This window comes from Mercenaria mercenaria, chromosome 10 (assembly GCF_021730395.1).
Source record: "Mercenaria mercenaria strain notata chromosome 10, MADL_Memer_1, whole genome shotgun sequence".
Classification (NCBI taxonomy): Eukaryota; Metazoa; Mollusca; class Bivalvia; order Venerida; family Veneridae; genus Mercenaria; species Mercenaria mercenaria.
Genome location: NC_069370.1, coordinates 72,802,825 through 72,824,394, shown reverse-complemented (window position 1 = coordinate 72,824,394; position 21,570 = coordinate 72,802,825). Strand labels below are relative to the sequence as shown.

At 34.8% G+C, this 21,570-nt stretch overlaps 1 long non-coding RNA gene across 1 annotated transcript; it reads right to left on the bottom strand.

Annotated features, from left to right (window-relative positions):
• Positions 1-14,990: 14,990 nt before the first annotated feature.
• On the bottom strand, positions 14,991-16,530 carry LOC123555281 (uncharacterized). The gene is made up of 3 exons (XR_008365957.1): positions 16,194-16,530; positions 15,620-15,740; positions 14,991-15,064 (listed from the first exon to the last, which is right to left on the bottom strand). It is a non-coding gene; the product is annotated as an uncharacterized LOC123555281 (long non-coding RNA).
• Between the last annotated feature and the right edge of the window lie 5,040 nt (positions 16,531-21,570).

Below are 21,570 nucleotides of genomic sequence, written 5' to 3'. Positions count from 1 at the left end.
AGAAAGTGTAAAAGAAAAAGTTGATTTTCTTTAAAAAAAACCCCCAAAAAACATGTAATAAATTGAAACATTCAGGTGATTACGGACATGTTCCGAAAAGAAGTATGTAGATATGAAATATGAGATATTTGATAAAGGGTGTAAATCATGTAAACGACATTTCCTTGATATCACTTATGATTATTTAAATTTAAGTGTTCAGATTGTGAACACGAAACTACAGTTTCTAAATCCAGGGCATCCGGAGAAACAGGTATGGCATTTACTAAATTTCCGTACTCAGCTGCAACTGGTGAGGGTTTTCTAACATAGTTTCTAGTATTTATTACTAAGAGTTTGTAACTGCACTTGATCAAAAGGTTCCCGCTAATAAATGAATTATTTGCATCGGATCAGCGGTTGTGCTTTGTTGTTATAAAAAGACTGTCTCAAGAATAGATTCTCTGCGTCAGGCCAACTGCAATACTTTATCGTCATCTGAAGATCTATCCTTAAAGAATAAAGTCTATTAGCTGGACTAGCTACAGTGCCTTACTATGACATCACTGTCTTTGTCTCTTTGTCTTTCTCGTGCGGAAGGTCAGGACTTTATTTGCTGGTCGTTTACCAAGGATGTGAAATAAATGATACCAGTTGCTCCGCATTATGCGTATAGAACAGACTCTTCTCTCAACTCATAATCTCGCATGAATAAGATGTGGAGATTGATGTCTGAACTGGTAGAATTTGTTTCATGATTCACAATAAATTAATCCGTGTAAAAATATTAATTTCATATGAGATATAGGATCTGGTATACTATTTTCGTGCTGATTTTACATGGGAAATGGAGCAACAGTCCGACATGCGTTGATAAATATTTCTTGTAAAATCAGGCAAACTATTCATATCATAAAATTACATATGAACGAAATTTCTAAATATTTAAAACATGTATAAGTACCATTTTTCATGAAATTAGATCGTCAATTGACCACATACTAGCTTTTTTCTTACAAAGCTAAGTTAGCATTTTGCATTAGACTGAGAAGATTAGTAACAGAAAAGACATCTAGTCTTCAAGCTTTGAATCTGCATTTTGAAAACATCATTAGGAATAACCAATGGATAGTAAAAAGTGGATATTGTCCATAAGTATTGACCTGGCCCTCAATAGAGAAATAACTAATGTGTAAGTATTCTTGATGATTTAAAAAAAATATCGCCTGTGCAAGTAGCTGCGAGGACAAAACGATTAGCCATCAATCTCGGGGTTGTGGGTTTTAGTCCTCAGTCTAACACCTTTTTTTTATATTTTAAATTTTCCAAAATTTACAGGACGGAAAACTGATGCACTTTCCTATTTATTTTGTTTCAAACTGGTTCATTTATTGAAAGAAATACACTTGTATTCGATATATTTTGTAGAAAGTGTCGAATAAAAATCTTTAAAAGTATCTTAAATAAAAAAAACAAAAAACAAATTACTCCCGAAAATATGCCACAAGAGAAAACAATTAAATTTCGTGAAAGTCGTTGCAAAAGATGGCAAATACGGTAACACTATATTACACTGAATTTAAAAAAATGGTCTGAGGTAATTTCGAACCCGTGGTAACGTGCGTGGAAGTCAGACGGTTAACTATAAAGGTTATTTGTGTAACAATGAATCTTTTCAGGATACAAGATTACGTAAAGTAACGAAAACGCCGGAAAGTATTAGCGAAGATTAACGAGTGCCAGGTCAAATACTTACGGACAATAGTACAAGATATACATTTTGTCAGAGGTGTTTCCTTTCACTAGTACATGGCACCTGCAGTTCAGATCGAATGTATCGTGAACATTTCTATAATAAATACATCTCGCTTTTAACACGAACGTGAGTTGTGTAAGCCGAAAACACATTCTTTTTAACTCTAACGTCATATAGCCTCAAACTATGTGGGGGTAGGGGTAAAGTTATATTATACTGCGTAAAAATGAAGTCGGTGACCCCTAAGTATTTATGTGTCTACTAGACGTACACACATAGCGAAACAACATACCAAAATTGTACGTTTTTTCATCGAGCCGATTTTTTATAAACTGGATTTTAAGGCAAAATTTATAGCAAAACTTGATGTAAGTTTTTCCGTTCTGACGTCATAATATCGTCTCTGACGTCCTAAGTGTATATCTTATTTCGCTGAATTTTGTAGCATTTAGTTGTATTTTCTGTATGCAAAATGAACATTACTTTGTATTTTCATTTATATGACATTCAGAGCGCAGGAAAGGAAAAATGCCGAAAACACTCGGAGCTGGGCGTTGCACAAAAACTGACGTCAGGGGCCATGTTTGTGACACAATAGCAAAAAACACGAACAATATGGCGACAAACTAAAACCGGAACTCAATCGCATATATCCTGAATTTTGTACCGTATAAATTTCAGGACAATATTCGGAAAAAAAATTTGGGGTGCATTCCACCTTATGTATGAATACTGTCACGTCTGACTTGATGTTGCATCCACATAATCTAAATGCGCTGAATGTGACGATACACAGAATTAATTTGTATTTTTTAAACTATTTGTTACGTGTACATGAACTGAAAAGGATTCAGAAAATTGTATTAGAGAAATTGACAGAGGCCACTGACGCCTGTATTTCATATCGGGTGCGTGACGTAATTTAATGGGTGTCGTTGAATTAATTTTATTCAGGCTATTAAACAAATTCATAGTACATGTATTTACATTACATTTGTACGTGTAGCTACATATGTAATAAAAATGTTATTATCTTTGCATAGGGAAATATGCTTTCATAGCGGAAGAATACTGGGAATTTGCGCTCCTAACGTTGCACAATATTTCCGCTGCAGAACTCGTGCATATTTCTCGATACAAAGCTAATAACCTCTAAAAATGACTACTTATTGAAGCTGATGCGGTGCGCGGCTCAGAATAATATTTTCAGAAATCGAGCCGCTGAGTATTTGCGTCAAAGCACCCTAGAAGTTTCGATATTTTCTCTGATTTGAGTTTACAAACAGGAAGGAATACCGCAACAAACATACACGGACTGATAGGGGGCGCTAGCGGTGTTGCCTGTTCCATTACCTCTCATGAACAGACTCGATCAAACCGAGTCTGCTCTTACGTTTTCTTGGTTACATTCTATGCTTCCAAAGGATCTTATTGATTTTATTTTCACAGCGCCAAATAGGTCATATGATGCTGTCTTAAATTAAGAAATACCTGTTTCACTTTTATAACTCGAAGTTTAAGATAAGGCTTGTCCATCATTATACAAACATGTTTAGATCGCGAAACTTAAGTTTTCTGTTATTTCTATTTTCTCAGCATTTTTGTTTTTCTTTTCTAATATAAAACTGTATTTACTACTACATCACTTCTAATAACTAATACTGAAAATAGGAAAAGGAAAAAAAAACACAACAATAACAAAATAAAAAAACAACAACAAAACAACAACAACCCCCGCACCCCCCTCAAAAAAAAAAAAGAAGAAAAAACAACAACAAAAAACAACAACAAACAAACACAAAAACATGAAAGACGGAAAACAGTGAGGGTAAAATCCAATACATGTTACACCAACGGGTGAATACATGTTATACCAACAGGTAAAGCATTTTACACCGTAAAATACATCTTAGAATTTTCTTAACTTTTTCAACCAATCAAACATTAATCTTAACTGTAGAAATGTACGATCTAAATATATGTTTCCTTAAGGAAAAAACGCAGGGAGACTGTTAGCATGTCACGTTTCCTTGGAAAGGTTTCTAACGAATATGACGAGTGAAAGAATAACATCGTGTGTCTCACGCAATACAAAATTATTTCTAATATCAGCATTTTTTTCCACCCCTTATATCTTAATCATGGAAACATGTTACTATTGATAAAGTGTCACACTGTTGACCTTTGAAGAAAATATCATTACAATAATTCTTGTGTTTCAGACATATTTATTAATTCTTACCTTCCCTACTCCGACATTTCTTTCAATAAAGATATGTCTGGTTTGGGTTCAATGAAATTGGATTGTTTAAAAATACAGTAATACGTTATTTAGACAGTAGACAAGTTGATTATCTACTGGACATAAGAAGTAAAGAAAATTACTCTGATGGAAAGTGTTCTGTCATTCACGACCAAACATAAGAAATGAAGAAAAAAATGTTAACGACTAAATGCATCTCTTGTGTTGTCGGTATGTAATTGCGACAATGCAACATCTTTATCCATATGTTTGTCTTTTTATTACGGAACGGAAATTACAACAAAAATATCATATTTTCCTGTCTGGATCTGTGTTATGTTGTTGTCTTCTAACGGCTCGTTCAAACAATTTTGTAAGAATGGACTTAATTAATTGTTTATGTGTTCTTTTGTAGTTCATGCCATATGCATATTTTGTCATGAATAATCAGTATCTTGATGCACTCAAAGACGTTATATCGTTGAATTTTAATAATGTTTTTTTTTTTATTTCCTTTTGTCAATTATGTTTTATCACCAGTATACCACTGCTTGTAAATATCTAAATACATCCAGTTTTTTTAATTTTCATGTATACATTATTATCTTTTTTCTTTCATTTCAATGATTCTTTTAAGGTAGGAATGCACGTAAGGACTAAAATGTTTTCTACCGTGTAGAATCTGATAAAATCATTCAAAACTTCAGAACATACTTGTGCTTGATTTTGTTATGCTAGATGTGTTGGATTTTGGTTCTCTCTCAAGTTTTCATTATGAGAGTCTATGAAAAAATCACAATTTTACGAGTACTTTCGCGAATAAAAATGTTTCTGCAATGTTTAATTTAATGAAACTTCCAACAGCTGTAAATAAACATATGGATTATAATATGGTGGAACAAATACTTAAGATCAAGCGATTTATTTTTTGTTATTTTCTAATGGTTAAAGAGGTACGTACATTTCAAGCTGTTAAATATGACAATTTGGACTTACATATTTGATAGAAACATTGACGTTTTGATAAATCCGTCATTCGGATAGAGTAACGCCTGAACTCGGCATCCGGAAAAATCGTTTCATGAATTAATTACATCGCGTAATCTTTTTGGGTATATTCAAAAGAACGAAATGTAACCGCTCCTGTTCTTCTTATACACCACACAGTGCTGTTTCACGGAACATACTACCCTCAACATACAGTTTATAAGTATTGAGGAAGAACTACCCCCTTGTTTTCTTCATACCATTTTTTCTGCGACCCTTGATCATTCTAGGATATAGATCACAGCGCTTAATAAATATGAATTCTATATATCAAATATTTTCGGTTTAATTATTTTTTTGTCAGTAGTATTTTTAAATTTTGCAACAATTGGTCTATTTTTATTATCAAAAGAGATTATGTCAAGATGACTTTGTCATTTTGATAGAACTATCGACCTTCCGTTAGCCAGCTAGATGACTTCCTCACATGAAGAATTCAACGCCACGAGTGGGGCTCGAACCCGCATAAGTGAGGACAATATTGGTACATGTACAATGCAAAAAATAGCATTATTCTTTTCTTTGAATAAAATGAATGTTAATATGGCATTATGACCAATCAAAATGCTTGTTTTGGTGACTTACTCAGTTTTAAACCCCCATTGTGGTGAACCAAGCTTTAAATATAGTATAGAAATAAATATGTTTTATTATCTTAACGATTGGAACATCCTCATGTTTGATTCTAATTTCTATTTTACGAATCAAAATGATTGATTTTACTACAGTGTACCGAACCCATGTTTTTGTATCAGAAATTATTATACTGTCAAAGCATTCTACAAGTTGTTAAAATTACATATGTTTGCCTAACAGAGGCTTCAAAAAGAAAGTGTGACGCTATGAGACAATGGTGAACAATTCAGTAGAACGAGGATTCTACCAGTCTCTGAGACTATTTTGTACTAAAAGACGTGGTACAGAATCACTAAATTCATTGTGCATAAAAAGGGGAAATGCAAGTTTCTAGTTACACACTGAGACTTGCATATGTTAGGTGAAGACAATGTGTTTAATGTGTACAGAGTTGATCAAATTTATATAGCTGTAGGCACTTTATAACTTCTTTTATACAGTAAGATAGTTATTTCTTTATGTTATTTAACTAAAAAGAGATTGATAAAATAAGATTGCAGGTTAACTTATGAAAACATTAATTCAAGGAGAACCTAAATTGTCCATCTGTTATACTGTAGTATAGAGACTTAAAAAAAAAATCATGAGAGGAAAAAGCACATCTGTACATTGTGGTTGGTCTTTAAATTGCTTCACGGAGTCGGTAGATGGATTTCCAGTCCTGATTAGGTCGTCCTATGAGTAATACTTAACACACGAATTAAAGACTGCTTCTAATATATGAACAATTAAATTTCAAACATAACCTAAAAGATAGACAAAATGTTTTATAATTAACAATACAATCAAACGTCGTTGGTGTTTCACTAGTCTAGATATCATAGAATATTGACATACCTCTTTTTGCCATACATTTACAACTTGGCTAAATATTCATTTCATTTAATGTAACATAAACCAAACATTTATGACTGAGTCAAAATTCAATACTGCTATAAAGTATGTAAAATACTTTTATATTGTATTACCTGTAGAAATAGTCATTAACTAACATTTACTGTTTCTCGTTGTAAGGTTATCCCTCCTAGAAAACGGCTGTAGTGTCTGATTTATTTTGAAACAGTATAACAGCTATAGAATTTCAACAATTAATACAATAATAAAGATTTCGTGTAGATGTAAAGAAAATGACTAGTCCTAAAATAATAAGATAAAAAACTACTTTTTCCTCGTTCATATGAAAACGATTTTGTCGTTTGGTTTCGTTTTTGTCCCGAAGAAAAAAAGCTAAATTTAAGACAAGTAAGTGTATTTTTGTGACTTTTTTTGGACATGGCATGTGGTCGTAAATTGAATATAATCATATTAATGGATGGTATCATTAATTCGATATATTTTCATTACGTTTTTCCAAATAAATTCCGAACAAAAATTTAAAAGATATAAGCAAAAAAAAAAAATCATTTTTTTATTAGAATCGACAATTAATCTCTAATCTTTGATGGCAAAGAACAAAACATCAACTAATAGCCAATTAGTACTAAAATTATTTATGCATTCTATTGTGTTTGTCTAGAGGTTCGACAATATAAAACATATTTGTCTATGGCTCTTGAACTGGCAACATAACGAAAATATGTTACATTTTTTATGTCTGACTCGGGATCATTGTAAGCAGCTCGATCGCGTAGAACAATGTCTGCCAGAACTATGTTCATTACTTTTGTGTCTATGAATGATTATCTAATATGATTATGTTAATAAAGTACAAAATTGCACTTCAATCTATAAACTGCCTCTCATTTGTAACTTTGACTCTAGCCAATTCGACGCTTACAACTGAAAACTGTTTACTGCTTTCAAAGAACACATTCGGCATCACGTTAAGGTTCATTCTATCGGAAAAAGAGTGGGTCTAAATAATATAGATTTGCGGGTTTGTTACTGAACAAAAGTTATAAAAAGTATATACCAATGAATTCGTCTTGGAACGAAGTTTACGATCAGATAGTCGAACTACGACTACGACTCTTTCATAAGTCGTACGATAAAGAATTTGATAACAAAATTGGTCATGTTTTTTTCAAAATCAAGGGCTGCTTCAAAATACGTGCGGAGTCCGTTTTAAATGTATTTACAGACAGACAAGACATGTATCTAGTTCCTGCCACCCTTTAAATTGCCCTAATTGTATTCAAAAGGCTGACGATTTACGTTTAAAAATACACTTTAGAATGCTTCAAACGATTGTTTTCATCGTCCTTTGTTGACATGACGGACTATTTTTTAGTTGCTATAAATATGAAAATTGCACGGAGAAATCGTGTTCGATTCCCGCCAAATATAATAAAGGATAGTTCTTCACGATATTTACCTTAAGGGATAGTTCTTTATGGATAATAATTCTCGACAAGTGTGAAAGATCCGATAACACTATTCAAATAGTACAGTCAAAAAATATTTCAAGAACAATTAACAGGTTTTTTTTTTTTTTTTTTTTTTTTTTTTTTTTTTTGGTTAAAATATTCTACAACCTCAAATCAAATCTAAATCATCTGCTTCATTGAACTATTTTACTTCTTTCAAACGGTCTTTTTTTAATTTAATAAAAGCGTTATCGTTCCAAGCTTTGTAAAACTTCTTACTTCCAAGACCATTACGCCGTTTGAATAATACGACTACCAGACAAGTCATTTAAACCTTCAGTCTGTACGCAGAAATACATATCGCAGCCATTTAAACTATTCAAACCTGATTGAGCTCTATTACATCAAATAAAAGTAATTATGTCAATAAAGGTCTTCATTTAGGGGTTTTAGCACGCCTGCATCTTAAGCCTGACAACAGATTGACTTTATGATCTTGGCTGACTTCGTTGATAAGCTAAAATGTTGTAAAACTTTGCTAGATCCCTCGTCCGAGTTATATGAAGGAGTGCCTGTCTGAACATTTTGTATTCAGTTTAGTGCACCTTACGATTTCCAGGAGTCTGTTGGATAGCTTCTTCACATGAAATATATTCTACATTGCAAATAGCGTTTCCGACACTTGAGGTTAGGAGAATCAATTCGGACACTAGACAGTGACCTAAAAGGCCTTAGTCATGCCTAAGGGCAGGTCCGGATCTAGAAATATCTTTATTTGGTGGGGTTAGGCTCTAGTTTAGATCGAATGTGCCACCAGCGAGACGCATAGTTCCGATCGGGAGTAGGTTTCAGGGTGGTCTCACCCGGCAAAAGTTTGAAAATAGATATGTAATGGTGGCCTCTGGTCTAAATTTTGAGAAAATATTATTGCCAAAATAGCTGGGTGCAACTTTGATGAATATAGGACACTCCGCTGTTAAAGCATATGCATTCCTTTCGACGATTTTTAAGGCCTTCGGGTTTATCTCAGAAGTTTTTGAAAAACATATCACTGACAGAATAAGTTTGGGGAACCAATATCATTAATAATTATTGTATAGCTGTTCCTCTACATAAACAAGTACTGCCGAGAAGCCACGAAATCGCAACATTTACAAACTACCGACAACTGAAACTGAAAGCAAATTTTGCCTGACTGCCTAGCTGTGTTCCTCGTTGTGAACTTGTAATACTTTGGAACTCTTTGTTTTGAGTTTAATGACGTTTTCAGTATTTCAGTCATGTAACGGCAAGCAGTTAACCTAACCAGTGTTCCTTGATTCTGTACCAGTACAAACCTGTTCTCCGCAAGTGACTGTCAACCTCCCACATGAATTATCAGAGGTGGAGGACGAATGATTTCAGACTCAATGTCTTTAATCGAACCGTCACAAAGAAACATACGCCTCGCGATCCGTAGACCAAAGCTCCCTATTGAGTTAAGCGGACGGCCTTGCATTTCTTTACAAGACTGATGATAGACACTCGGATGTAGGATTTCTTTTTACACAGTGTCTTGGAAACAAGATTACCTTTTTATAAAGGTAGTAGACATATATACAAACGAAATGTTTTAGTACACAGCATCTTCTGTTAATGCCTGTGCTATTAATGATAAAAAAGAATGAAAGGGACAACAAGTTAAGTAATTTATGACAACATTTTTATTTGCAGCATAACAAATTCATGCATGTCCACATAACTAAAAGTATATATTATCAATACACAATTATGCATAGAAGTTGTGCTACAAAAGGAATGAACTCCAAAACAGTGTTACTTCCCCTTATCTGTACAGTTTGACAATATTCCTTCATGGAGGTTGCAAATGGAACTAGAATGGTGTTGATAGAAAATATTTCATTCAATAATGTAGTATATACCGACGGCTCATAATGTTATTCAGCTAAAACAATGAACACAAAACAAATGCACATGTTTACATAATGTCCATGATGCTTAACAAGTTTCAATTTGAAATGAACAGAAATGTAGGGAAACTACAATGTAGTTGTCATTAGTCGTCAAAGAAGGGCCATAACTCCAGAACAAAATAATCGATCATAAAAGTCAGGACAACATGTACATATCCAGTTCATGCCGTTGATGTATACCAAGTTTCAATCAGTTGGATGGAAACTGTAGGACTTAGGTTTACAATATGATGGAATTATTCGAGGTCCAAAAGGGCAACAACTCCAGAAAAATAATTAGGCATAGAAGTCCCGATGCATTCATGTTGATGATGTAAACAGATTTTATATGAATTTGATGGCAACTGTATGAGTTAAGTTCTTTGACACCGGAGACATAAAAAAGTTTATTATATATCTTGGAATAAGTATGCTTTAAAAGATTTCATAACGTAGTAAGCTGATTTCATTTTAACCTTGTTTTAAAACGAGCTTCTATATTAACACAACCTAGAGCTAGAAGTCTGAGTCATGAATTTTACATACAGTCATCTTGTTATGATGAATATTTGCCCAAGTTATGTGAGCTCCAAACACATTCATACCAAGAGGGCCCTGAAGGCCCTGTATCACTAACCTGAAGAAGTAGGTTAGTAGGTAACATTCATGGTAACCGAAGTCGGTTTTAAGATCGGTGTGCAAACTGAAATGTCATCCAAATTTCAGGCTGTATCTTAAAAAAAGTAGGGTCAGTAGGTCACATTCCACATGACCCAGATTCAAACTTGACCTAAAGTTCATCAAGATTAACATTCTGACCAATTTTCATGAATATACAGTGGTCTCTAGGGTGTTAACAAGCTTTTTCTATGATTTGATCTGGTGACCTAGGTTTTGACCCCTCCTGACCCAGATTTGACTTTGACCTAAAGGTCATCAAGATTAACATTCTGACCAAATTTCATTATAGTCTGATCATAAATGTGGCTTCTTGACTGTTAACTAGGTTTTCCTTTTATTTGACTGGTGACCTTGCTTTTGACCCCACCTGGCCCAGATTGACTAAGATCGTCACGGTTAACAGTCTGACTAAGGTATAGTAATAAATGTGGCCTCTAGAGTGTAACAAGCTTTTCCCTTGATTTGACCGGGTGACCTAGTTTATGACAAACTTGACCTAAATTTAAACATGACCTAAAGATAATCACGGTTAACATTCTGACCAAGTTTCATGAAGATACAGCCATAGATGTGGCTTCCAGTGTTAACAAGCTTTTTCTTTGATTTGACCTGGTGACCTAGTTTTTGACCCCACCTGACCCAGATTTAACCTTGGCCTAAAGATCGTCAAGGTTAACTTCTGACCAAGTTTCTATTAAGGTATAGTCGTAAATGTGACTCTTAGAGTTGTAACAAGCTTACCCTTGATTGACCTGGTAACCTAGTTTCTGACTCCTTTTGACCTAAATTTAAACTTGACTTCAAATAATCAAGGTTAACATTCTGTCCAACTTTCTATGAAGGTAAGTCATAAATGTGGCTTTAGAGCATTAACAAGCTTTCCTTTGATTTGACCCGGCGACCTAGTTTTTGACCTCATCTAACCCAGATTCATAATTAACCTAAAGATCATCAAGATTTACATTCTGACAAAGTTGCATGAAGATATAGTCATAAATGTGGCCTCTAGATTGCTAACAAGCTTTTCCTTTGATTTGACCTGGTGACCTAGTTTTTGACCCCAGATAACCCAATATCAAACTCGTCCAAAATTTTATTGAGAGTAACATTCTGACCAAGTTTCATTAAGATTGGGCCAAAATTGTGACCTCGAGAGTGTAAACAGTCAAACTGTTGACGACGAACGGACGACAGACACAGGGGGGTCACAAAAGCTCACCTTTGAGCACTTCGTGCTCAGGTTAGCAAAAAAGGTACAGACAGAAAAAGTTTAGTTTTTGACTACTTAATTGTGACCTTGACTATCATTTTAATCTAGCATGTGTCACATCGAAATATAACATTTAATAACCCTGCCAAGTAATTTGACGGCCCTATATATTGCTCACCAGAGCCAACTGACCTAGTTTTTGACCCCACATGACCAAGAGATGAACTTGACCTAAAGATCATCAAGACAAACATTCTGATTAAATTTCGTAAGGATTTGGTTACAAATGTCGCCTCTAGAGTGTTCACAAGCTTTTCCCTTGATTTGACCGGGTGACCTAGTTTTTGACCACACATGACCCAGATTCGAACTAAGCCTAGAAATCATCAAGCCAAACTTTTTGACTAAGTTTCATAAATATTTGGACACAACTGTGGCCTCTAGATTGTTCACAAGCTTTTCCTTTGATTTGACCAGGTGAGCTAGTTTTTTATCTAACATGACCCAGTTTCACACTTGTCTTAGAGATCATCAAGATTAACATTCCAACCAAGTTTCATAAAGATTGGGTCAAAAATGTGGTCTCTTGATTGTACACAAGCTTTTTCTTTGATCTGACCTACTCACCTAGGTTTTGACTCCACATAACCCAGTTTCATATTTGACCTAGAGATCATCAAGACTAACATTCTGATCTAAGTTTCATAAAAATTGGGTCAAAAATGTGGTCTCTAGAGTGTTCACAAGCTTTCCCTTTCATCTGACCTACTGACCTAGTTTTTGACCCCACAATACCCAGTTTCGAAACTGACCTAAAGATCACCAAGACTAACATTCTGACCAAGTTTCATAAAGATTGGATCAAAAATGTGGTCTCTAGAGTGTTCACAAGCTTTTCCTTTGATCTGACCTACTGACCTATTTTTTGACCCCACATGACCCAGATTCGAGCTTGACCTAGAGATCATCAAGACTAACATTCATTGGGTTACAAATGTGGCCTCTAGTAGAGGGATCACAAGGCAAATGTTGACGGACGCCGGACAATGACCAGTCACAATAGCTCACCTTGAGCAATTTGTGCTCTGGTGAGCTAAAAATCCACCCAATAATGGAAAAAATACTGATAATGCGAAAAACATTATTTGAATCTCACTTTCCACACCACAAAAAAAAAGCAATAGCACATTTACATTGAAAAATCATGAAACGTTTTCTATAAAACAAGTATGAAAGACTTTTTCAAAGACCACATTATTAAGTTACATTGTTTAAGTAGAACTAGGCTCAGTGAATTGAAAAAAATATTGTGCCAGTATATGATTTATCAAAATGCCCGTTTGTAATCTTCAATATGTATAATGTCATTAACGGTTTTGAGGCTTCAAAACATTTTGTAAATTAATATAAAGCCGGTTCTTCATGCATGACAGATATTTCTTTTTCCCTAATTCTTGATATTTCTTCTCTGATTCTCCCAATTTGTGTCTGGAAATATGATGACATGTTTTGTATTATTCATGTAACCATGTTACAGTTTTTATGTACAATTATTATGTAGAATTGTGCTCAGAAAATTGAAAACAAAATGTTGTTGCAGTACTGTCTAGACAAATATTTTCCAGAGGAATACACCATTCTTAACTTCCATTAGCAATTGTGAGATTTCAATGTATTTTGCAAATTAATCTAAGGCAGGTTCTTCATGCATGATGCTTATTTTCCTATCTCCCTAACACTTGACACTTATATTTTTCTGATTCTTGAAATCTGATTGTACATTCTGTATAATCCATCAAATGGTTCAGTTGCTTTTTTGTTGTTGACCAAGGCTTCAAACACTTGTGTCCCTTTAGATGAGCATCTGAAATGAAAAAAAAAGTTATTTTTACACTTAGTATAAATCCTACATGTTTCATTTGTTCATAACAACTATAAATTTTAGAATACAAAATCTAAAATGTTATCTCTTAGAATTATAACAATATAAGTCTGACAGATATTATTAAGAAAATGTCATGACTTTATTAAGAAGTGGTAAAACAGTAACCTGTACAAGTAATGAAGACTAAAACCTATGAATTTTAGCAGATGATATATATTTGTCTATAATTATGTCTTCATACGCCTTCATTTTCAACTAACACTATGCACATGATCACTTCATGCTGATAATATAACTATTTCTTTTGAATTGTTTGAAACTATGAGTAGGCCTACACAATGTACAAGTGTATTTGTGATATTTTAAAGTAAAGGACATAATTCAAGAGAAAGTAACCTGAAACTGAAGTCTGGCAATATGTGCATGCCTACTTCATGTTGATAATTTCATTTCAACTTACACTTACATTGTGACACAGTATGAAAACTGTAGGAGGAGAGGAGTACATTAAATACAAAACTAAATGTTATATTTTAAGGGAGGGGAGGGGGGGGGGGGGGACATAACATCCCTGAAATAGATAAAGGCCCTGACATTTATGGTAAATATGTATAACAAGTTACAAGGGTATTGGAAAAGTGGGGGAGGAGCTGAGTATATACTGTAGTATGTATTTAATTCAAAGTCCAAAGAGGGCCATAAGTTTAGAAATGGGTCACCAGATGTAAAGTTCACTATAGTATGTGTATGTCTGCTGCCTGGCCATGAAGTATGATTTACTTGAATCTGATTGAATTTGCAGAAGGAGCTTTAATACACAAGGTATCAAGGTAGCTGTGATATAATAATTTAAAAATAAACAAATGGCATATTAACTGAAGGAACAAAATAATCAAATTTGATAGCCCTGTCCACTTCATGCTGATGTTGTGTACATGTTTCAAATGAACTGATAATTAGTATATACATGAAAGAATTTAATAAAGCAGCAAACTATCCTGTACCTTTTTTATGTCTACTGTTCATGGTCTAGCAAAAGCTCCACAAGGCTTGCATTGAGGGTATTTATTCACATATCATACTTCAACTGCAATAAAAGACCAAAATGCACATTTATATATAATAAATTTTACTTTCACAATTAAATGTGCTTTCTCTTTAAAATTCAATTGCTGACACTTTATATTAAAACAATTTTGAGAAACACATAAGTCTAAAATCAATTGTTATAGTTAGTTTAATAAATGCTTAAGTAAATGTCACATTTATTTTCAAAACACTCGCACCTACCTGTATAAAATGCAGTCTTCTTCTTGGTAATTATAACATTCATTGTCCCATTGTTTATTTGGATCAATTTACATCTTCATCTGAAATAAGTACAGTATAACAAAACTATGAGTATAAGGAAATTAATATTATATGGAATCTGACAAGTGTGAATTTATGTATTTTGAAACAAATGGTGTAGCTTCACTTCTTTACTTAGGCATACATCACAGTTGATGTACAAATTTTAATGTAGTTGTACAATAATTTATGCATGCCATATGAAAAATAATTATCAGAAATTAACATTACATGGAATCTTGACAAGTGTGAATTCATGTATTTCGAAACTACTCATGTAGATCTAGCTTCACTTCTTTAATAAGACCTACAGCACAGTTGATGTAGTTGAAAAATTCATGCATGCATGTCATGAAAAATAATTATTATTCTACTTATTAATCTTGTGTAATCTATGTTATTGTCAGTCAACTTGTATCAATTTGTTAATATTTAAGTCATGACCATGCTTCATTCAGAACCTTGACCTTTTCAGCTTGGCAGAGGTATCCTTTCGTTTGCTTACTTACAGACATCGTTTCTTTTTCATACAAGAATATTGTAGACTCTACTGAATATAGAAAATTGACATTCACCTTTCTGTACTGTTGGTCTCCATCATGCATTCCTATTAAATAGGAATTGTGCGAGCCGAACACAGGTTCCACGACAGTTTACAAATTAGATCTACAATATTTCCATGGTGCAGGTATTCATCTGAAACAAACACAAGACGAATGAAATTCACGGTTTTAGCGTCATAGCTAACCGTATGATTCAGCCTCACGTCCAACCATACACGTATTAATTTATGCAAAGGGTTTCTGGCCATCTTCTTACTAACTTTAAATACTAAGTTTCAAATTATGTCAATTTGAATGCAACAAGTGCATAAACATTTCATGTGCTATGACAATGACCCATTCTGATCGATTTACTATCTACGAGTATAAAACAATGGGCCAATGCGTTAATTCTGCATCTAATGATTTATCTAAACTGGTGACAGTAGGCTGCATGCAAATATATATATACCCACATGATACCGGTATGCTATGTTCTCCACCCATTTAAATGACTGGGAAAGTCGTTTCCAGGTCTTCAAATACAGACGACTGATTATCAACCTTGTTTTGTACTCGTTGCAAATTAATTAATTTGTAAACTTACCTTATCGTCGTTCCTGCAAGAGCAACTCGACCTGTCAAAATATGTATACACATGGGAGGCCTTTTGACAGCACAGTCATGTAAACACCCGAAGGAAGTAGTCCAAATTTATTCCAGTTACTTCCATATGCGATAATATCGTGAACTATATTCATATGCATAATGTATCACATGTACATTTAAGCATAAATTGAATGTTTGTGAATCATGTCCTTAAACTGTTTTTACGTTAAGCGCCGAAAATTATGTAAAACATAAGGCCATGTGCTCAGCCTGATCACATTTCTACGCACAAACACATTTTTGTCCGAAAAAATATGCTGAAATTTACATTTTATTCTGTCAATTACCTTGTGACCGCAACCGTTTCTAAAAATAAAATTGACACATCTGACATTTATGTGTATTGCCCTTGTAACGATATTATGGATTTTTATCATAAATACACATGTTTATTTCAAATCAATAGTGAAATGATGATGTGTGAATGAAAAAAAGAGAAAATAAAAATCATCTGAAATGATCGGCTCTAACAGGCCTTTTCATCAAATTTATTTAAAAAATGATTGCTCGAAGGAAGTAGATCTTTCATTTAGGTAGGTTTTGGTCACAATTTTAAACAGAATACTGCTTGCGTGTAGTAGCTGTCAATTTTGAAAAAAACGTGACCTCCTAAAAAATACTTTTTCTGTCTTCTGTCTGGATTTTCAGGTAAAAGTTGGCATTTATTCTTCAAGATATATACTTCAAAAGAGAGCTTAATCAATTTCAAAAGGCATTTCATTCATCAAATTGTGCTATTCTTCAGTAAAACCTCGCAAAATGGTAGTAAAGAAAAGCACTAAAATGTCGATATTTTGGCTATAGAATGTACCTTAATTAAGCAGGTCGTCGACCGACGAGTTCTCAGGTTCAGCGCACTACATTGTGTAATAGTATATTACAAACATAATATTTAACATTCCTAGGCATTGCTGTTATTACGCCGAGAAAAACTATTGAAGTTGATGTGTTTTTCCATAAAGTATATAAAAATACAATAAGTCAAATCTGTGCATGTAAATTGATCAGCCCAGTTCAAGTTATGCCTTTTAAATGTGAAAACTCTTTCAAATCAGAAATTACAGTGCCTGATTGAAATGATAAACACAAATGTAACACTTAATATTATGTACATTTTAGCGCTGTTTATCCGTCCAACTGCTCTGTATCTTGATACGAGCAATGACACATGAAGTTCTTTGGGATCATGTAGTCCACTCAATGTTCATGGGCAATAGAGTTCCGAGTCGGTGCTAGGGAGCGTGAGGGGCGTTGTACTATTCACTACCTCTCATGTACCTAGCCATGTGTGTTTTTCAGTTTAATCAAGCAGACACAGCTATAAATTCTAGTTTGTGAGAACACATCTATCAAAATTTAAAGATATGAAACTTTGAAGAAAAATGGACATCTGTGGAAAGATTAATGGGTTATTCGTTTGAATAAAACTTATATTTCAGATTATTTTCTGTATTAGTCTGACATATACCAGACTATAACAAGCATTTGGATGTTTTCAGTGTTAAAACCTTTGATTATAAATATCGAAGACGGCAGCTGCTTTACTGGTAATTTTATTTCTCTGCTGCCATCTGCTTCCATGAACGAATAAGGTCACTGCGAACGTTCATTTTTCTCGACTGGCGATAAAGATGTGATTTTTGTTTACAAGAGTGGTCCTAACAGCCAAAACTTAGTGAGATTGATCCAAAACGTTTTCTTGGATATTTCTTACTTGTTCATACCACTAAAATCAGCATTTCCTCTTAGATTTGAGGCGTTTCTACATGCACCGGGTTTTCTCTCCTTTATTGTACAAAGAAGCGAAACTATCCACTACTTCCACACCATTCCCTGCTGAAACAAAAACAAATTAAACACGATTTTCGACGTCTTTTTCAGCATCTTGGAAAAAAGAACAACCTCAATAACTGACAATATCTTCCTTCTGTAAGTCAACACGAAACCTCCCTTAGATATTCCTTTATGTATTTGGTTCACTAGCTTCACAGGCATTTATCTTTTCGTAGAAATATGTACAAATCTGGACGAAAACAGGTTTCGGATAATGTCTAAAACTCCAAATTACAGGCGGTTCATGGTGGAAAGTATGGTAGGCCATGTAAATCAAACCAAAACTACATCTGCTGTGACGGTCCTTAACGCTAAACATGGTTTCATATAAAGTCGGTTTCCCGCTTGCACACTTCGAGCGTATCACATCAAACACCACCGGAATATGGTGTACTTGCGCACTACCAAACTTCTAAACTACACAATTTTAGTCAACTGTTGCGTACTCGATCAACACCTCGATCGCAACCGGAAACTCATACAGCGTCCTGGAGCCATCGTACGCCTCTCCACAAATACCACCTACCAGGGGACCGTTGTACAAACTGGACGAAATAACGTTACCTGTCAGTTATTACACATGACTAATTTATTTCTAGGCCGGAAAGGAAAGTGAAATATATTCTACAAGTACATGACTTATTCTTGACCGAAAAGCTATCTGAAAAGAATGCCTAAAATATTTGCTATAATGTAGAGACCGTACCGTAGCTCTTCGCATACTTCGATTGTTCAAAATAAAGTGGTTTTTACAAGTGCACCGGTTACGATTTAAAAATGTAAACAACGAACGCTGTCTATGAATCTTTGGAATAAATGAATGGCAGTCGATCTTAGTCATAATACTGACTGGCATATAATGCTAATGACCCCATGTGCTGCAGAAAGATTTTTGGTTTGCAACTGTAATTTGTTATCAATTAAAACTGGTAAAATAAATGCTTATATTTGGACAAAGCTCACCCTCTCTGCCGTTCGCCAGTTGCTAAAAGGGCAAATATAAAAGATTCAGTGCAAGCTATATTTCACTGGTACTACCAATTAGTAAGTTCATACTCTGAACAACACGTCAGCGAAGTTTAGGCAGTTTTGACCGATTTAAACAATGGCAGCTTTAGATTTTTTCTTTACATGAAAATTGCCGTTAGGTAACAAAAGATAATAGGTAAGGGTAGATTTCTCAGAAGCACAGAACACTAAAAGCACAGCTACAGAGCCACGCATTTGCATAGTAGGCCCACAACAAAAAGAAGCTGTAATGGAAACATGTATTAATTTATGCTAAATATAGATGGAGGAAAAGGAAATGGTAAGGGGCAAAATTGGGCCGCGGGACTGGGAGGGGGTGGCGGGGGAAGGAACCCGAAGGGGAAAGTTGAACAAGGACGAATATACAAAGGGAATGTCACGATCCTTAATAACAGTCACACTACAAAAATAAATGCTCACCGGTAATCGGAGTTCACCGATTTTGATGTTATTGTCACAAAATTGTTCCAGTTCACGTTATGCAATATATTCACTTAAACTGCATAGCTATTTGCTACTGCTGTCATATGTATGCCATAGCTGTGAGAGGTCCTGGGTTCGTGTCACGGTTAGAACTTAAATAGTTGCATTCTGCTACAGCATATTTTTTGCTGTTTACAGATTATTCCAGATGTTCTAAATTTTTAGCACACAGTATCATGGATTATTATTTAGCTATCTAGATCACAACTGCATGTTAAATCAAATGCACCTGATCAGTAAATATTTACTATATTATGTCCCTTTCATGGTTCTGCTCTCCATGTTCAACAAGAGTTACATTTCCTTGATCACAAAATTTTATTTTACATGAAAATATTAAATGCTCATAACTCTATGCTTCTGGTTAAAATATTGTCTATATATCTATTTTTGAGAAATATATGGACACTTGACTTCATTTCAAAGCTTTTTTTACTTCAAACCTATGATTTGAAAAACTTAGGTACTATCTCTATATAATGGATTTTTAAAACCATTTTACACACTACGCAAGCCAAGCGACAACCTTCCTGGCTAATCCTATCAGAAGCAGACCCTGACATTATCATTGGCAGCGAAACCTGGTTCCACAGTGGCATTCATGAGTGGGAAGTAGTTCCTAGTGGCTACCATATTCTAGCAAGGGGAGACCGAGGCAGTAGCCAAAATGACGGAGTCATCACAATCGCCAAAGACAACATCACTGGTAGAATCTAAACATACAGACCAATGTAAAACTAACAGCTGATACCATTTAATGCTCTGGTAAACAAGAACCTTTCATAGTTTCTGCCTACAGACCACCTGGCAGTGATTCATTGCACATGAGGGAGATGAAAGAAAAGATCCACGAGTTGCATCTCCAACATCCCAAAACTACCATATGGACTGCTGGCGACACCAATCTGCTAGACATAGATTGGGATGGTAACATCATCAAGTCTACTAGTACAAACTAATACAGCAACGAGGTAAACCAGCTCTTTCTCGACATGGCCTATGACTTCGGATCAGAACAAGCCGCCAAGAAGAAGCTGCGGAAAAAGAAGACTTTCAGAAACTAGAAAAGTGGGAGTCAACCCATAAAAATGAGAATCACACGAAAAAATCCCCCTTTGTTACAAACTACAAGATCCATGGTGAGCTACTAGCAACTTTGCCTAGTGGAAAGTATCTTAAAACCACAATAAACGAGAAGCTCCTTTGGAATGACTATGTTGACTCTATCTCCAAGAAAGCCAACAACAGTATCTCGATCCTCAATCGGAACATGACTAGCTGCCCTTTCAACACCAAGGCTCAATGTTACAAGTCCCTGGTCAGACCAGTCATGGAGTATGCAGCTCCTGCATGGGATCTACATACCACTAATAACATCAATAAGCTGGAAGCGGTCCAGAGGCGTGCGGCCGGGTTCGTAACCTGTGACTTCCGCCGTACAAGTCGTATCAGACAAATTTCCACTCTAGGATTGTAATCACTGCAACAACGTAGAGCTGACAGCAAGCTGATCCTAGTATATAGGATCACGCATTGTCTCGTGGACATACCTGTATCGGCATATTTCTACCCTCTCACACTAGCAACTCAAGGTCGTATCTCGAAATGCTATTTATCATTCTGTCGTACATAAATACTCCCATCTGCTATTTGACTTCGGAGTCGGTTTCCATAAGAAATTGCCATGCCCCAGACCTTAGACAGCTTCAAGGCGTGACTCCAGGACCTCAAACACTGGACACACTTCATAAGTTTAACGTTTATAAACTGCACAATGTAAAGCCTCACATTCATTTTGTAAGTAGTTCGAGTAAATTTATAAAAAACAATAGCAACAAGCAATTTACATGCCAATCAAAACCAAAAGCTAACTAGAGTTGTCACAGCAGTGACGAACTATACCCCCACAATATAACAGAACTAAGCCAATGTTAAAGCCGAACTTGCTTGACATTTGACCTACTGACCTC